Raw genomic sequence first — 18,551 nt, forward strand, 5'->3', positions numbered from 1 at the left:
GTGATATTTAATCCCTAATACATATATAGATAGGGAGAATTGGGACATTTTCTCAAAATCTTAAGGTATTAGGTCAATTTTTTCAAAAGCATTTTGGCTGGGTTCCATAGCAGTTTTATTAAATGTTACTTTCAAAATTTACTATATTATATATGATCTATACTAGGAAACATGTGTACACAGGATGTGGGGGTGGCACCTCTAATCCCAGTGACTCCGGAGGCTGAGGCAGGAGGATCACAAGTTCAAGACCATGGTCAGCAATTTAGTGAGGCCCTAACCAACTTAGAAAGCCCCTGTCTCAAAATATAAAATAAAAAGGGCCAAGGATGTAACTCAGTGGTAAAAGTACCCCTGGGGTCAATCTGTAAGTGTCAAAAATAAAATAAAATATATGTAATAAACATTCGTAAGTTATGAGGGCCAACAAGAAAACAAACACATGAACCTACCATACAAATTGAGATTAGGACATCACCATGACATCCCATCAACCTCTGTGCTCCTTCTCTGGCTAACAAGTTCCAGTCACTACTCTTCCCCCTTAGTTCACCACCCTGGCAGTTTTCATTGCCTAAGCTCAACATTCCACCTGTAAACCTGTTCTTCTCTTGTTTCCCATCTCTCAAAATGGTGACACCTCCCACTCAGTTGAATCACCAAGTCAGAAATCTGAAATTCCTCCCTCCTCCTTATACCCAATTACCAAGTTTTGTCAAATTCCCCACCCCCAGTCTCTCTCATTTCTTTTCCCATGTCTAAAACACTTCAGGCCTTGATTCTGACCCTTCTTACTTTTCAAGGGTACTATCTGCTTCCATTCACTTTTGCTAAACCCACTTTTAGTATCTTCACTTAAGATCTCTCAACAGCTTTTCCTTACTTTCTCAATAAAGAAAAATCTCCTTATCAGGTTTTGCAAAACTTGGCCTAATTGATTGAACTCTTCTAGTTTCTCTAATCTTATTTTGTACATCTCATTCAATGACATTGAACTATTTGATGTTTCTCAAGAGTCCTATTATTCTTCTAAGCCTTGACATAGTTGGTTCCTTCTGATTATGGCCTCTTCTCAAGGAGGATATGCTTAACAATGGAATTAAAAGGTCATTTTCTCTGGGAAGATTTCCTTGCTTCCTCTGGGTGGGGAGCCTCTCCTCCCAGTTGTCATAAGATGTTGTTCACACTTGAAGTAGCAGTGTGACAAAGTCATTGACCTTTCTGTTTCTGTTTGCTTTTCTGTAAAATACAATACTGCTGACTACTTTGTTGTAAGCATTAAATGAGTTAAGCCATGTAAAAGGCCAGACACATGATACACTTTCTGTAAATATTACTAGTACTATTATTGTCAACGTTATGTTCATGGACTTTTCCATTGCTGGGCTTTCGTGCACAAACAGTGCCATAGTTATTAAGCTCTGTATCCTCAAGGCCTGGAACATTATTGATACATGGCAACAAATATTTGCAGAAGAAATAAGTGTAGATAGAAAGGCATAGCCAAACCTTTTGTACACACAATCTAATATACAAATATGGCCTAAACTGAAGTCAGAAAATGAAAAAGTGACACAAGAAATTTACAAAATGCTAAATATTCAATCTAAGGGTTCTATGACTTTCTTTTGTGGCTTTTGAGAATGCAGAGGACATTTAGCAGTTGAAAATTCTGACAGCAGCAGTATTTATCTGGGGGAGGGGATCAAGTAAAATCATCTTAGTTAAATGCATATATTAGCAATTTTAATTTTCAATTTAAGAAGCACAATGATGTTCTTTTATCATAATTTAATAAACAATGCAGTTGAAAAAGCAGTAACGTAAGTCTAATTTCCTTAAGTAACAGGAGTCTTACTGTCAACTTACATATAAAAATAATCATGTTTACCAATATTATATTTGGATTGACAGTCATCGTCCTCATTTCTGATTCCATCACTTCTCTGTGAAAATAAGCTACTTTTCTTTAAAATACCTCCTTCATTATAATAATTCTTTTCACAGAAAGTTTTTATTACTGGTTTATGGCCAAAGATTTACCTTTCCTTTATTTTCCTTTTTTATTAGTTTCCACAACAATACACTGAACTATAAATACTACGTAGTTTTTCTCAGGGTACAGGAAAAGGACATGTACATGAAGTTGGACAAGTTCCAATGATTTCCTTTAGAAACACATATATACACATATCAGCCACACAGAAACAGGATTCACAAAATGAAGATTCCCCTCTAAGTGTCATTTGCTAAAAACAGTATCATATGAAACTGTGTCCTTATTTGTCACTCAGAAAAGCTCACTTCTGTGGCTGGGGTTGTAGCTCTGAGGTAGAGCATCTGCTCAGTACATGTGAGGCACTGGGTTTGATCCTCAGCACCACATAAAAATAAATAAAATAAAGGTATTGCATCCATCTATAACTAAAATACATACATACATATATATATAAACTTTAAAAAGTGAAAAGCTCACTTTTTGTGAATATGTTCTTTCCCCCACCAAATATTTAAACCTTTTAAGATTTTGTCCTACGAGATTTACTCTTTAGAAATCAAAGTGCCTTTTTAGTAAGTTCAAAGTCAGTTACCTTTAGTACTGAGTCAAGATCATCTAAGGATTAATAAATTACCTGTCTTCCTCTTCACTTACAATGTTTTTCTTTCTTACTGATAAAATAGAGACAAGTTAATTAAACCACACTTAGAATTTCTATCATTTTGTGAGGAAGAGAGCAAAAGAGGGGAAAAAGTATGATTTCTAAACAAAAACAAAACAAAACAAAACCCCAAACCCGCTGGTGCGAATTCTTCACAATACCTGCACATTTTGTTACTCTAGTCCTAGAATAATATATTTCAAATTCTAAAAGAAAATAGATGCCAACCAAGAATTTTATATCCAGCAAAATTGTTTCAGATTTGAAGATGAAATAAAAACCTTCCATGACAAACATAAATTAAAGGAATTTACAACTAGAAAGTCTGCACTACAGCACATGTTCAACCAAATATTCCATGAGGATGAAGTGGAAGACAAAAAAAAAAAAAAAGGCAAACCAGCAAAGAGAGGAACTGTGCTAATGGAATAGTCAATCAAAGTAGAAACTAAGTCAAATTAAAAACCAGAAATAAACCAAAATGACCCACAATACAAATCATAATAATCTTGAATAATAATAACTTTGAATGTTAATGGCCTAAACTCATCAATCAAAAGACACAGACTGACAGATTGGATTAAAAAGAAAGAAGACTCAACATTGTGCTGTCTCCAAGAGATTCACCTCATAGGCAAAGACATTCACAGACTGAAGGTGAAAGGATGGGAAAAAACATATCACATTTTGTTACTCTATCACTAAATTTACATCTGCAGATTTATTAGTACTGCAAAGAAGTTTAATATACTAGAATTATTCTAATGCATGAAAATGCTTTAAAAAATAATATTAGATAAAACATTAACAAACTGTGTTCAACAACATATTAAGAAGATTGCACAACATGACCAACTTGGTTTTATCTCAGAGATGCAAGGTTGGCTTAACATACACAAATCAATAAATATAGTTCATCACATAAATAAAATTAAGCACTAAAATCACTTAGTTGTCTTAATGGAGGCAGAGAAGACCATCCAATGAGATTCAGAACCCATTTATGATAAAACAGTGAGGAAACTAGGGATTGAAGGAACCTACCTCAACGTCATAAAGACTATATATGAAAAACCCAAAGCCAACCTTGCAGTAAATGGGGAAACACTGAAAGCATTTTCTTTAATATCTGGAAGAAGACAAAGATATCTACTCTCACTCCTATTTAATATAGTGCTAGAAACTCTAGTCAAAGCAATTATGCAAGATAAGAAAATAAAAAGGATAAAAACAAGAAAGGAAGAAGTCCAATTGTTACTGCTTGCAAATGATTCGATCCCATAAAGATGCAAAAAACTCCACCAAGACTGCTAGAGCTAAAAAAATAAATTTAGCAAAGTAGTGGGCTACAAAATCAACATTAAAAAATCAATAGTTTTCCTATATAACAGCAATGAATCTGCTGAGGAAAAAACGAACAGGAAAACAATTCCATTCACAATAGCCTCAAAAACAAACAACAGTTAAATACAGAATAATGAAGGAAGAAACTGAAGACTTCAGAAAGTGGAAAGATCTCCCATCTTCATGGATAGGCAGAATTAATATTGTTAAAATAGTCAAACTACAAAAATCTATATACAGATTTAGTACAATCCCTATCAAAATACCAATGACATTCTTCACAGAGCTAGAAAAAACCGTCCTAAAATTCCTTTGAAAGAATAAAAGGCCCAGAATAGCCAAAGCAACACTAAGAAGGAAAAAAAAAAAATGTCAGAAGCATCACAATACCAGACTTTTAATTATACTACACAGCTATACTAACAAAAACTGCATAGTACTGGCATAAAAACGAGCACATAGACCAGTGATGTAGAATAGAAGCCATAGAGACAAATCCAAACATCTATAGTCAGGTGATCCTGGACAAAGGTTCTAAAACCATTCATGGGAAAAGACAGTCTTTTTAACAAATGGTGCTGGGAAAACTGGCTATACAAGTGAAGAATGAAACAAGACCCTTATCTCTCACTCTGCACAAAAATTAACTCAAAATGGATCAAAGACCTAGGAATTAGACCAGAAATTATGCAACTCCAGAAGAAGTGGAACACTCTAGCATATAAGCACAGGTGATGATTTTCTCAATAAAGCTCAGGCAAAATGCCAAGAGTTAATAAATAAAATGACATTAAATTATTAAATTAAAAACCTTCTGCACAGCAAAGGAAACAATTAGGAATGTGAAAAGAAAACCTACAGAATAGGAGAAAATCTTTGCTAGCTACTCTTTTATTATTTATTTTTTTTGGTGCTGGGGATTGAATCCAGGTCCTTGTGCCTGCTAGGCAAGTGCTCTACAATACATCCGTAGCCCCTGCTAACTACTCTTCTGACAGAGGATTAATATCTAAAATATATAAAGAACTCAAAAACTTAGCATCAAAAAAAGAAAAAAAACCTAAGTAACAAATGGAGAAATGAATTAAACAGACACTTCTCTAAAGAAATAAAAATGGCCAACAAACATATTGAAAATGTTTCATTATATAGCAATTAAGGAGATGCAGATGAAACCTATAGAAATTTTGTCTCATTCTAGTTAGAATGGCAGTCATCAAGAATACGAACAATAACAAATCGTGGAGAGGATGTGGAGAAAAAGGAACACTTCTATGCTGTTGGTGGAATTGTAAATTAGTACAACCACTCTGGAAATTGGTATGGAGGGTCCTTAAAAGACTAGGCCTGGAACCATCATATGACCCAGCTATACCACTACTCAGTATTTATCCTAAAGAATTAAAAGTCACCATACTGTTGTGATACATGCATACCCACGTTTATAGCAGCACAATTCATAATAGCTATGGAATCAGTCTAGGTGTCCATGAACAAAGGAATGTATAAAGAAAATGTGGTATAAATACACTAAGGAGTTTCATTCAGCCACAAAGAAAAATGAAATTATGTCATCTGCAGGGAAATGAATGGAACTTATGAGACCATTACATTAAGTGAAAGAAGTCAAACTCAAGGTCAAGGGTCCTGTGTTTTATCTCATATGTGGATGCTAGAGAGGAAAAAGGAAAAGAAAGGTGAGAGAGTGGGGAATCTCATGAAAATCAAGGGAGATCAATAAAGGAAAAGGTCCAGGAGGTGGGAAGAAGGGAGGGAGGAGGGAAGTGCTGGGAAATAATATTGGCCAAATTATATTGTTTTATTATGTGCATGTGTGAATATGTAACAAGAAATTCCACCATTATGTACAACTAAAATGTACTAATAAAAAAATGTGGAAAAAAGAAAAATAAAAGTAGGTTAAATTCCTCAGAAAACAAACAAATAATATCAGGGTCTTGTTTCCACTCCCAGTGGTACAGTGTTTTTTCCTAGCATGCATGAAGTCCTAGCATAGAGAAAAGAAAAAAGACCCCTGAGGTCACCCAAGGCAGGGGTGAATCAATGTTATTTGGTGAGTGGCTGGTGAGGAACACTGGTAGGTGTAATATGGCATTGGAGGAAAGTGACAGTAGTATGGCACAAGCAACAACGATAGGAGAGGACTGCAGGGCTGCAGGTCATTACCATGAGGATATTCATGGCATTTTGTACCTTGACTGTGCCCAGAGACAGACTGAAGAAGTGAGATTTAGACAGGTTAGGTTTCTTAATCCATTAGATTCAGGATCAGTTAAAGTCACTTTACTTAAGATCCATGAGTTAGTACCTAGAGGATATTAAGAAATAAAACACTAAAACTTTCAGAAGTCTGTTTTTCCTCATCTTTCATTTCTTTATACAGAATTATAAAGAATATTCTTACAAAGGGGTTGCCATGTCTATAATACTGATTAGGGCCTGCCATCATGCAAATGGACAGTTTTAAAGAAATAGGAATGATAGTAACATGTTTCCATATAGGCCATGTGGGTATAAAGGACATTCATGTGGAATATTGTATTTGTGCTTTTCAGTAAACTCTGTGAGTTCATCAAGAACAGAACTGTCCAATTTTTGAGGTGGAATAAAGTCAAACTACTAAGCAGTAATGCTAATTGTACTGACTTTAACTAGGAAAATGAATTAGGATAATGATGATACATGGTTGCATTTTACCCAACTCTAAATTTTGTAAACTAGAAATAAGACAAAAATGCTGATATTCCAACTCATGCAGAAAAATTAAGATAACATAAATTCTAAAAGTTATAATTTCATAAAAACAATTTCAAAGTTGGTTTTAAGAAGATATTGAATACTGTTTTTACAATTCTGCTATAGGCATTGCCACTTCAAGTGAAAAATAGCCTCTATGATTTGTTGAGATATCTTTATAATAAGTTATTGAAAAACAAAGCTCATATTAAATACTACTGGCTGAACTTAAACAATAAACCAAGAACCCAATTCTTTCTCTTGTATGTCTGGAGGGCTTATTAACCTTTTAAATATATTTCTTTAGATGTAATAAATATTTTAGAACAAAGACCACTGATTTCTGCTAAGTAATTTGTACTTCTCTAGATAATAAATACTGCTTATTTAGGTTTAAACACTACCATTCTGTCTTTGTTCTTATAGCATAATTTATTCTTCATATTGTCTCATTTTCATCTACTTAAGGAAAATTAATTGTACTTAGTAAACAAACACTAGGCTGTATGGCAAATCCAGAGTCATCTGAACCACTGGAAAAGTGGCAATCATACCTTCCTACCCACCCAAAAACTAATGAGGTTAAGGTCATACAGTTATCCACATGTGCTAATATTTCAGTCTACTATAGACACAGTAGCCAGTTTATGACAAGTTCTTAAAGATGGTTGATATGAAAAGTCAGATTATAAAATACAGACATTTATTACTTTGAGGGGAAATAAATTAAAACTGGCTTAAATGTATTTAATTTATAAAAAATATTTTTAGTAGAAAAGGTTAATATTTATTATGGAAACATTATCATAATAACAAAGAAGAAATTTAAAACTCATTCCCAATTCTTCTGCCCAGAAATAATCAATGATAACTTTTGATTATGTAATTCTATCTTATTAGTAGAGAAAGATTATAATAAGAGCATATAAAAGGATCTGAAAACATAAGTCATGTAAAAACTCTTAAACTAATGTTGCTGAAATTTAACAGATAAGTAAAAGCTGAAGGAGTAAATAAAAGTGTACTTGAACAGTAGAAATGTCAGGGTCTAAAATGATCTTTTGATTTTAAGAAAAGGACTATGAAAGACTGGTATTTAAACTCTAAATAGCATCTGCCTTTCTGCTATGGAAGATAAAATTTTCCTGATGTTTCATTCCTCCCACCCTTCCCCTCCTTCTTCTCTTCAGAATTTTCTTTTCTAATTTTGCAGTACTTGGGATTACTTAGAGGCACTCTACCTCTGAATTATATCCCCAGCCCTTACATTTTTAAATTTTTATTTCTGAGACAGGGTCTCAAAAAGTTGCTCTGGCTGGCCTTGAATTTATGAACTCTTGCCTTAGTCTCCCAAGTAGCTGAGGTTATAGGTCTGGGTCATGGTGCCTGAGCTTCTGTAGATTTTAATTCCTGCTTTTTTTGTTTTTTAAACCAAGATGTGTAACACATTCTAGTTTATAGTCTTAATACAGTGGATAGTTTAAAAACTTAAAATGATTTTGGTGAACTTACCTTAAAACACACATAAGGCTCCACACTGAAAAATCTTATAAATAATCTTTTTAAGGCAGCATACATGTATACTGCTGCAAATGTGCTATGAAGTCACCTCACAAATGTGGCATTTTGCGGTTTGGTAGACTTTGTTCTCATGCTAGTTGGGAATATGAAGTCCATTTCCAAGTTGAATTTCATGAGGTACTGAAGAGAACATTGTAATAAAATCCAGACATTCCATCTACTATATTTCTTGCTTCTAATACTTCCGCCTTCATTCTAAAAAGATCAATCAAGTTTGTCTGGAAAGATAATTTTGTTTCATTTTTTCTTTTTCTTTTGGCATTGGGGATTGAACCCAGGGACACTCTGCCATTGAGTCACTTCCCTAGCTGTTGATTTTTTATTTTGAGCCTGGGTCTCACTAGGTTGCTTAAGGGCCTCTGATAAATTGCTGGGTCTCGCCTTGAACTTGGAATCCTCCTGCCTCACTCAGCCTCCCAAGTCACTGGGATTACAGGTGTGTAAAATGTCACCCTGCTGAAAAGATTACTTCTTTATAGCCACCAGTTTCTTGCTAAGCATCAGATAGTTTTCAGACACTTAAATTTCCTTGTTTTAATATTATCAAACTATTGAGAACCAAACAAGATATTATACAATTTTTGTTTCCTTGTTTTAAAATGGTAACGATATTTGGCAGTTCAATTCTATGATTTTTCCAACATTACTAATTCTTAAAGAAATTGTGACTAGGTTTTTCATATCTTCTAATTTTCAAACCTGACTGTACACTCCAATTACCGGAGGGCTTTGAAGAAAAGGATGTCCAGGGTCTCTGAGCAGCCATTGAAGGGGAAGGAACTGCTGGTTGTGTGTGCGTGTGTGTGTGTGTGCGCGCACGTGCTGGTGTGTGGACAAGGAGGTGGGGGCAGCCGAGTTAAGAGTCCCAACTCCTTGGACTCCATTTGCTATTCTTTTCTTTCTCCTCCACATCTATCTGGTGGTAGTGGGCGTTTATATTTGCGTTTCTTTTCATTCATTTCCAAATCTTTTAAAATTTTAGGATTGGGGGGTAGTGGGAAAAGCAGGAAAGGGGAAAGGAGGAGAGTAGTAGCAGAAGAGCAGGAGGAGGACATGGAGATGAAGAAGAGGATTAACATGGAGTTAAGGAACAGAGCCCCGGAGGAGGTGACAGAGTTAGTTCTTGATAATTGCCTGTGTGTCAATGGGGAAATTGAAGGCCTGAATGATACTTTTAAAGAACTAGAGTTTCTGAGTATGGCTAATGTGGAATTAAGTTCACTGGCCCAACTTCCCAGTTTAAATAAACTTCGAAAGTTGGAATTTAGTGACAATATAATTTCTGGAGGCTTGGAAGTCCTAGCAGAAAAATGTCCAAATCTTACCTACCTCAATCTGAGTGGAAACAAAATCAAAGATCTCAGTACAGTAGAAGCTCTGCAAAATCTTAAAAATTTGAAAAGTCTTGACGTTTAACTGTGAGATCACAAACCTGGAAGATTACAGAGAAAGTATTTTTGAATTGCTGCAACAAATCACATACTTAGATGGATTTGATCAGGAGGATAATGAAGCACCTGACTGAAGAGGAGGATGATGAAGATGGAGATGAAGATGATGGAGATGAAGAAGAAGATGAAGCTGGTCCACCTGAAGGATATGAGGAAGAAGAGGAAGAGGAGGAGGAGGAAGAAGATGAAGCAGGGTCAGAATTGGGAGAGGGAGGGGCTGGGGGCGGCTCAGTGGTAGAGTGCTCTCCTAGCCTGTGTGAGGCACTGGGTTCGATCCTCAGCACCACATAAAAAGAAAAAATAAAGTTATTGTGTCCATCTACAACTAGAAATATTAAAAAAAAAAAAAGAATTGGGAGAGGGAGAAGAAGAAGTCGGCCTCTCTTACTTGATGAAAGAAGAAATTCAGGATGAAGATGATGATGATGATTATGTTGAAGAAGGGGAAGAAGAGGAGAAAGAGGAAGAAGAAGGTGGGGGGGGGGAGGAGAAGAGGAAACGAGATGCCAAAGATGATGGAGAGGAAGAAGATGACTAGATCATTCTAAGACCAGATTCTCTAACATTCCTGGGTGTGCAATAGAGTGATCACATCTTTGTTTTTTCATGTACAATAGCTATCCCTACAGAAGATAATGTGTAACTTTTTATAGGAAAAGTGTGGTTTTACTATTTTTGCCTTATCATTCCAATTAAGATATACTAGTCTGTTAATGATCATATTGTATGTAGAGAAAAAATTTCATTGACACTCCTCCCATTGAGACATTCTCTAGCAATTAGATTTAGAATCTTAATTTTTCTAATTCAAGTTCAAGTTCATTGTATTAGTAATTTTTAAGTCCATAATTAAAACATGATTGCTTTTACACAGGTGAAGTCTGGTGCATTTCATTCATAAGATTTTAAAGTTATTTATAAATTAACTGAAATTACAGTCATCTGTAATATGAAATGACAGTAGTCTCTTGAATAAGTTGATTATTTTTTTAGAGATGATCCAGGGATCTTTAGTTTGAAGGCATTGCCTTTTTTTCTTTTTAATAGCTAAGGGTATTTGGGTGGTCTTCTGTCACATGAATTAAGTTGGAAAGTAGAAGCAGAATAATAAAGGTTCTATTCAGCAATATAGTTTGTGGATTTGGGGGAGGTTCTAGTCAGTAATATAGTTCATGGATTTTGTGGTGATTGATAAGATTTTATTTTTGAAGGAAGGATTGCCTATACTAAATGAGAGACATGCAGGTGAGCCCTTTCTTCAGGCTGCAGATCATGACATGCCAACAGTTATTAATTTTGTTTTGTTTTAGGTGTGCATTTTTTTCTCCTCAGCAATTTCTTTATGATCACCTTCCTTTCTTGTTTCACTCACCTCTCTGTATCCCAAAAGAAAGTTGGGAACTTCTGGATACCCAGAAAACCTTTAGTCTTATACCTCAACCACCTTTTCAGATACATCTGGGTTTTAAGCAAAGTGGAAGAACCTAAGAATTTTTTGAGATACGAATATTGTTATTGATACAAATTTTAAGCAGCAAGCTCTGCTTATTGTAAATCTTTCTTGACTGACAACATTTAAGACCGTATAAGTAGGATGAAGAAACAAAAGAAGCAGGGAAGGCTTTTCGAAGCAGCATCCATGTTCCTCAAAGTCAGAATGATTGTCTGTTGATAATTAATGAGACTTTCAAGTCAAATTTTTAAGATGGCATTCCAAATAATTTGGATACCAACCCTGCACAGTATTTATAATTTTTCTGAGTAGAACCTTTGGTTGTTCCTAGTTTTAAAGCATTACCAGATATAGCATTTAATTGGAATATAGTAGGTAGTTGGAAAAATATTTGGGACTAAATATTAAAATTAAGATTTATTTTCAAGCAAATGTCATTAAAATAGAAGAATATTTGGGATAAGTTTGAGTATGTGCTTACTTACATGGATATTAAATAAAATATAAGGAACAGACAAGTACATCTCCCTTTTTGTCATGGAGGCTCCATGTTCAAGGTAATTGCTTTGTTAATCTTGACTGTCTAAAACTTCTTTCTTTGTTTTAAATATTTGTAAGGTTTTTAAAGGTTAGTGTCAGTAAACTAATTGAAGTTAAGCTTCTCTACTGGGATACATTTAAATTACTGAATATAGTACTGCTGCTGCTTGTTTTTTTTTTTTTTGTTTAAAATGTATGACTTGTTAAAGGTTATTTGTGGAGAAACTAAAACAGTTGCACAACTGACTGAAATAAACGCTTGGAATAAATTTAGTAGGGGGATCAGAAAGTACAAAAGATTAACATTTTTTCCTAATTTTTACAATTGATATGCCCTGCTTTAGTCTCTAAGAATTCTCATTACATACTATGCCAGATTATAAAATACTTATTTTTAAATTGAAATCTATATTGACCTTATCAATCATCTTATTGTGCAATCAAAATCAGAGTTCTTTGGTTTGAAAACAACACTTAGTGAACCTCCAGATAACTTTTAAGAACTTATTTAGCTTTGTGGGTGGTATTTTCATGCAAATAAGCAAGGTTTTTTTTTTATATTTTGTAGAAGTTTTGGGTCCTATTTTAATGCTCTTTGTATGGCAGTATGTATATAGTGTGTTAAGTTCTTTAAGACTCTCTCCTTTAAAACTTTGAGGTTAATACTTTTGTGTAACTGTGGTTTTGAATAAAGCCATGACAGTGTTAAAAACAAAAAAAAAAAAAAAAAAAAAAAAAAAAAAAAAAAAAAGAAAAGGATGTCCAGGCCCTATCCCAGATAATTCAATTCAGGATCTTTGGGAACGAGGTCTGGGAAATGTATATGTATGAGTTTTGTGGTACTGGGGATTGAACCCAAGGGCACTTTATCACTGAGCTACATCCCCAGTCCTTTCTATTTTTAATTTTGAGACAGGGTCTCATTAAATTGCCCAGACTGGCTTGGAGCTTGTAATCCTCTTGCCTCAGCCTCCAGGGTTGCTAGACTTAAAGGTAAGTGCCACTGCACCTGGCTTAAAAGGGTTTTTAAGAGCTTTACATATGGTATAATACTTTGTGAGCTCTAATTATATTCTTTTCTATTTTACTTTTTGAGACAGTATCTCCCTATTTTGCCCAGGCTGGTACTGTACTTGTGGGGCTCCTACCACAGCCTCCTGAGTAGCTGGGACTACAGGTGTGGGCCACCATGCCCATCATGAGCTCTATTTCTAAATGAAGAATCAGAAATACACTATGAATGTGGATAACCCAAGTGTTCAGTAATAGTGAAAATAATTTTAAGATTTTTAAGAAGTTAAAGTTAACACTACCAAACATATTTCTCAAATTAAACAAAAGCATGAACTTGCAACATTTGTATATCTACTTTTCTGGCTCAGAGCTGTAATTTTAAATTATTCCATCTTAAAAGAATTGTTTTTTAAAGCATGAATAAGGTTGGAAAATCTGTTTATTAGAAAGTTTTAAGATTGGTTTGTGGGATTAAATGTTAGCAAAACATAAGACTCTGATAAACTCAGCAAAATGAGAATTTGGTGCTTGCCTAGCAAGCTGGAGCCCCTGAGTTCAATTCCTTAAGGATGCAACGAAAAAACCATCTGGCTAGGAGTAAAGGAAGTAAAATGATCACTGTTTTGAGGGCTCATTTGTAGGCTAACATTCTTCATGCTAAAAAAGAAAAAAAAAGTTAAAGTTGGCAATCTGTTGGTATTTTTGGGTGACTATTAGAGCCTAGGGGTATAGATAACTTTAATTAAATCTAGTAAGTTTTTTACTTTGTATTCTCAAACTAGAAATCTTTACTGCAAATCTACTAGCTGATGCCTCACAATCATGTTCCTGAGGTGCTGTGATGCTTTGTGTTTCATTTACTGACCAAGTAAGCACAGCATGTGGAATGATAAGGGGGCAAGGGGATAGCCTAAACAGGCCAAATAAATCCTGGCCATGAGTGAGTGACAGATGTCTTAGCCAGGTCACCCCCCGCCACACACACACACAACAAGGCTGGTCTCATGGAAAATATATAACTCACCATTTCTTTCTTTTTATATGAATGATACTCAGTATGCATAAGGAATAAGAACTACATAGTAGTATTATATGTTAGTATTAGAATTCACTTCTCACTGATAGGTTCAGAGCCATCCAGATTTTAGGGCTAATGCTAACTACCAATCTTGGGGAACTATCTAAAACAGATGTTATTTTTTTCTTTTTTCCAGTGCTGACGTACAAACCCAGGCCCTAGTACATAATAGACAAGCACTCTACCACTGAGCTCCATCTCCAGCCCAAGTTAAATTACTCTTAAGTAGGCATTAGGGAGTTTCAAGCAATGTAACATTTTTTACTAGTTAAACTATCAAAACAAATCAATAGACTTAATAAACTTAACGATATTATTAGGAATACAAAACAAAAGCTGCTGAGTGAAGAATATTATTCTATATTTCAAAATCCACATTATCACTTAGAGTCTGTCTTAAAATGGAAGGAGCTATAGTGAAGGCATATTAATTTACACATTTTCAAAGACACTGAATTACTTTTTATAGCAATAGTATGTGTATCAAATGGATAGACAAGAAAACTGTCATCTGAACATAAATGGGAAAAAGAAAGCAGTTAAATAGCTATTTATGTATCTACTTCTAGAATCTCAAAAATTCCTTGGATAAATAAGTTGGACATTGTTCATTGGACTCATATCAGCTCTAAGAAAGGACAAGAGACATCCTGCTTGGCGATTTCACAGAGGTTCTGGCCTTCTGTTCACATATTCATTGTGACAGGTGCAGCCCCTTCCCTGCCTCCATCTGTGGCCTGGCTCAGCACTAAAACTGGCCTCTACACCAGTAAGAGGCATATGGGGTGGGAAGGATCAGTATCAACATCTCCTTTCTGCTGATATCACTCCCTGCTTGTTATAGTCCCTTTAGTTCCTGTGAATATCTTTGTCCTGACTCACTTCAGATGTAAAACATGTTTCTAATGTAATAGTTGACACAAAGAATATATGACACAGACTTCTAGGTCATTAAACATAATAAAATGAACACTGTGAATCTGTCAACCAACAACTTAAGAATATTGCTAGTATCATTGTTTCAAATCCCTTTCACAGCTAACCTCTATTCTAGAATTTATGATTATCACTCTCTTTTCTGAAAAATAGATTTGCCACACACACACACACACACACACACACACACACACACACAATTTCACTATACATTGTTTAGTTTTGCCTATGCTGGTCCTTTAAAATGGTATCATATAATATGCAATCATATCTGGTTTCCTTTTAAAGCACTATAATTTTCCTATTACCTGTCCATATTGATGCTTTTAAGTGAGAGTTCATTTAGTTTTGTTGTTGTATAATATTTCATCATATAAATATACCAACATTTACTTCTCCTGTCCATGTAAAATAGTACTTTTGGTAGATTTTTGCATTACAGTCCTATAAATATCCTTGCAAATGTGTCTTGGCACATGTGTCAGATTTCTTTTATGGTTGGTACATTGCTGGTTATGGAATTGCCGGGTTATAGGGTATGTGAATGATTAACACTCTAAGTTAGGGCCAAACTGTTTTCCAAAGCAGTTCCAGCATCTTATTCTCCTACTGGCATTATAAAAAGGAACCGGTTGCTCTACACATCCTTGCCAACACTTGGTATTTTCAGACTTCTTAATTTTTGCAATCTAGTAGGTGTGAAATGGAATTTCAATATGGTCTTAATTTACATTTTCCTGAAAATTAATGAATTTTATCTATATTTTTATGTATCTAGTTGCCGTCAGTGTCCTTGTCTATGACATGCCAGTTCATTTGTCCATTTTTCTTTTACATTAACTTTTTTTCTTTCTGCTTTTAGAGAATTCTTTATATCTTCTAATTATTATGTAAGATGTTAGCCATATGAGTTACAAATCTACCTGCATTTTAAATCATTGGGCTATAATTCTTGTGCTAGTTTCTCCTATCACAGCTTCCTACCCTTCCCCAAGTTAGACTGAGGAAATAGCAACTATTTTCTAATTAGTTAAAAAAAACTATATCCTCAAAAGGATATTTAAAATAATTATGTATTTTTCACATAGATGCTACAGATAAAACTATTTTCAGGAATGATGTAGTAGAAAAGGAGTGAAACTGAATCTTCAAAGGGTGACGATACATAAGTATATATAAACATTTAACCAAACTCATGTAAATTATTACATAAAAATCCTATCTCAATAAAGCTGACTTAAAACATAAAAAAAAGGTAGGACTAATTTTAACATAGTGAAGTGGTATAACATTTTGTGTAGGGTCTGGATCTGGTGCTAGACTGCCCCTTAGCTCTGCTACTTAGTACCTGTGTGATCACCTTAGGCAAGTTATTACACATCTCTAAGGTGGCGCTTTCTCACTGATAAAATGGAAATAAGAGCAGCAACTGTACCATTAGGGTTGTTGTGCAACAAAAATGAATTAGTTTGAAAGTACTTAGAATAATGCCTAATGCAGAGTGAGCACCAAATACATGTTAGGCTACAAAAAATAGACAAATTTATCATTTTTTTCTATGTTCTTTTATAGTATCTGAAAAATTCTCCCCTACTATATCATGATATTCTCCTATCTTCTAAGAGCTTAAAATGCTTTAGTTTTCATGCTTAGGCAGATAATACACTTACAGTTTAAAAATGTCAGCTTGCTCTTAATTTTCTTTGAGAAATAATCAAGTTGTCACAACACTATTCAAAATTATTTATACCTTCCTATTGATTTTTTTTTTTTTACCTTAATGTGAAGGAAATTTTATTTTTAAGACTTTTTTTCTTTTTGTCTTTTTTTTGAGACGTGTCTTGCTATGCTGCCCATGCTGGTCTTGAACTCCTGGCCTTAAGTAAACTTCTCGACTCCCAGCCTCCCAAGTAGCTGGGACTACATGTGCAAGCAACCACATCCACCTAAACTGATTGATTTTGTGTACTGGGGATTGAACCAGGGATACTCTACTACTGAGTTCTACCTCTAGCACTTATTTTTATTTGAGTATCATTAATTTGCTGAGGTTGGCCTTGAACTTGCAATCCTTCTGCCTTAGCCTCCTGAGTGATTGCGATTACAAGTATGCACCATTATGCCCAGATTGAAATTTCTCTTTTGTCATATCAGATTTTCACATGTCTGAGTTAATTTTTAGTTCCTTATTGTGTTCCATTAAGTTTAGTGTCAATCAATGCAAAAATACTACCTTTTAATACTACCTTTTAAATTACCTCAACATTACAAAACCTTTCTATATAACAGGTCGTCTTCACTTCCTGTTGTTCCTAGTTTGTCTTATTGATTCCTGGGTTTTTGCTTTTTTCCTATGAACTTCAAATAATTAGCCTATCAGATTTTGCTATGGTGTGAACATGTGTTGAAGGCTTACTCCGCACCCTGTGGTGCTATTGAGGGTTGGTGGAAACCTTCTGGAGGTGGGGCTTAATGGAAGTCAGTTCCCTGGACTGCCCTTGAAGGGGATATAAGACCCCAGCCCTTCCTTTCTCTCCTTTCTTTTTAGTTCCAGCCATCATGAAGTGAACACGTGTCTTCCACCACGAGCTCCAACCATGATGTATTCTTGTGTCTTCCTTGGCCCAAAGCAACAGGGACAAGTGACTGTGAACTGAAACTTCTAAAACTGTGAGCCAAAATAAACCATTCCTCCTTATAAGTTGATCCTCTCAGGTATTTTGTCACTGTGATGGAAAGCTGACTAACACAACACAGGTTATTCAAAAATAACAATCGAAGTCCACTGAATTTATAGATTTATTTTGGAAGGGTTTATAATTATCAATATTGATACATTAATACTGCCTGTACATTTACTGTGGTCTTTTATCTTTCAATCACACTTTAGAACTTTCTTCACAATCCCCCTATGCTTTAGTTTATTTTTTATTCTTTCTCCCCCAATTTTTTATTGGTATATTACAGTTGTCCATAATGATGGGATTTGTTTTTGTATACTCGTACTTGCACACAACATAACAAAATAATTTGGCCAGTATCACACCCCAGCACTTTCTCCTCAGTTTATCTTTTAACAAGGGACTGATTTATTGACATTTATTGTTATTGACATATTTGAACCCATTTCTACCATCTTTTCTTCCTATGTCTCCTCACCAAGACCTGAGGCCCCCCACCCCCTTTTTTGTCTTCTGTATCCTCTAGCTTCCTTTTTTTCTTTATATTAGTTCAGAAACTATAGAATAATTTTCTAAGAGATTATACTATTCTCTTCGCATCTTTATTGTGAGTCAAAGGAAAACTAGAGAAAATGGTGAGGAAAGGATAAAAGGGAGGACAAGAGACAATGATGACAAACTTAGAAGTGGGGAGCACAACTGAAGTCCTTGAAGGGGGGAAAAAAAACCTGAATGCTTTCCTTTCTCAGTTTTTATCTTCAATGTATACTTAAGTTACACCTAAAAAATGCCACTTTTAGGATTATAGTTTCTATCATTTTTTGTTTGCTTTACCTTTCTCAATCATTCAAAGTATTCTAGGTCTCTTTCAATTGTAACCAGTATTTTAAAAATAGTTTACAACCATATACATATATATGTGTATGTATGTATATATACATATGTGCATTTATACATATGTATATACGCAAAAACATACATATTTCTGGTTAGCTCTTTTAGTTAAAATACTACAAGAATTTATTATGAGGCTGGGATGTAGCACAGTAGTGGAAT

The 18,551-nt window shown here is 34.6% G+C and overlaps 1 protein-coding gene and 1 pseudogene across 4 annotated transcripts in view; one reads left to right on the forward strand and one right to left on the reverse strand.

Moving 5' to 3' along the window:
* REEP3 (receptor accessory protein 3) overlaps positions 1–18,551 on the reverse strand; it is a 92,653-nt gene that overhangs the window by 64,448 nt on the left and 9,654 nt on the right. The gene's annotated exons all lie outside the window — the stretch shown is intronic.
* Positions 9,260–12,042, forward strand: LOC306658677 (acidic leucine-rich nuclear phosphoprotein 32 family member E-like; annotated as a pseudogene). Its single transcript has 2 exons — positions 9,260–10,024; positions 10,155–12,042. The product of its transcript is annotated as an acidic leucine-rich nuclear phosphoprotein 32 family member E-like (transcript).

This window comes from Sciurus vulgaris, assembly GCF_902686455.1.
Source record: "Sciurus vulgaris genome assembly, chromosome: 4".
Classification (NCBI taxonomy): domain Eukaryota; kingdom Metazoa; phylum Chordata; class Mammalia; order Rodentia; family Sciuridae; genus Sciurus; species Sciurus vulgaris.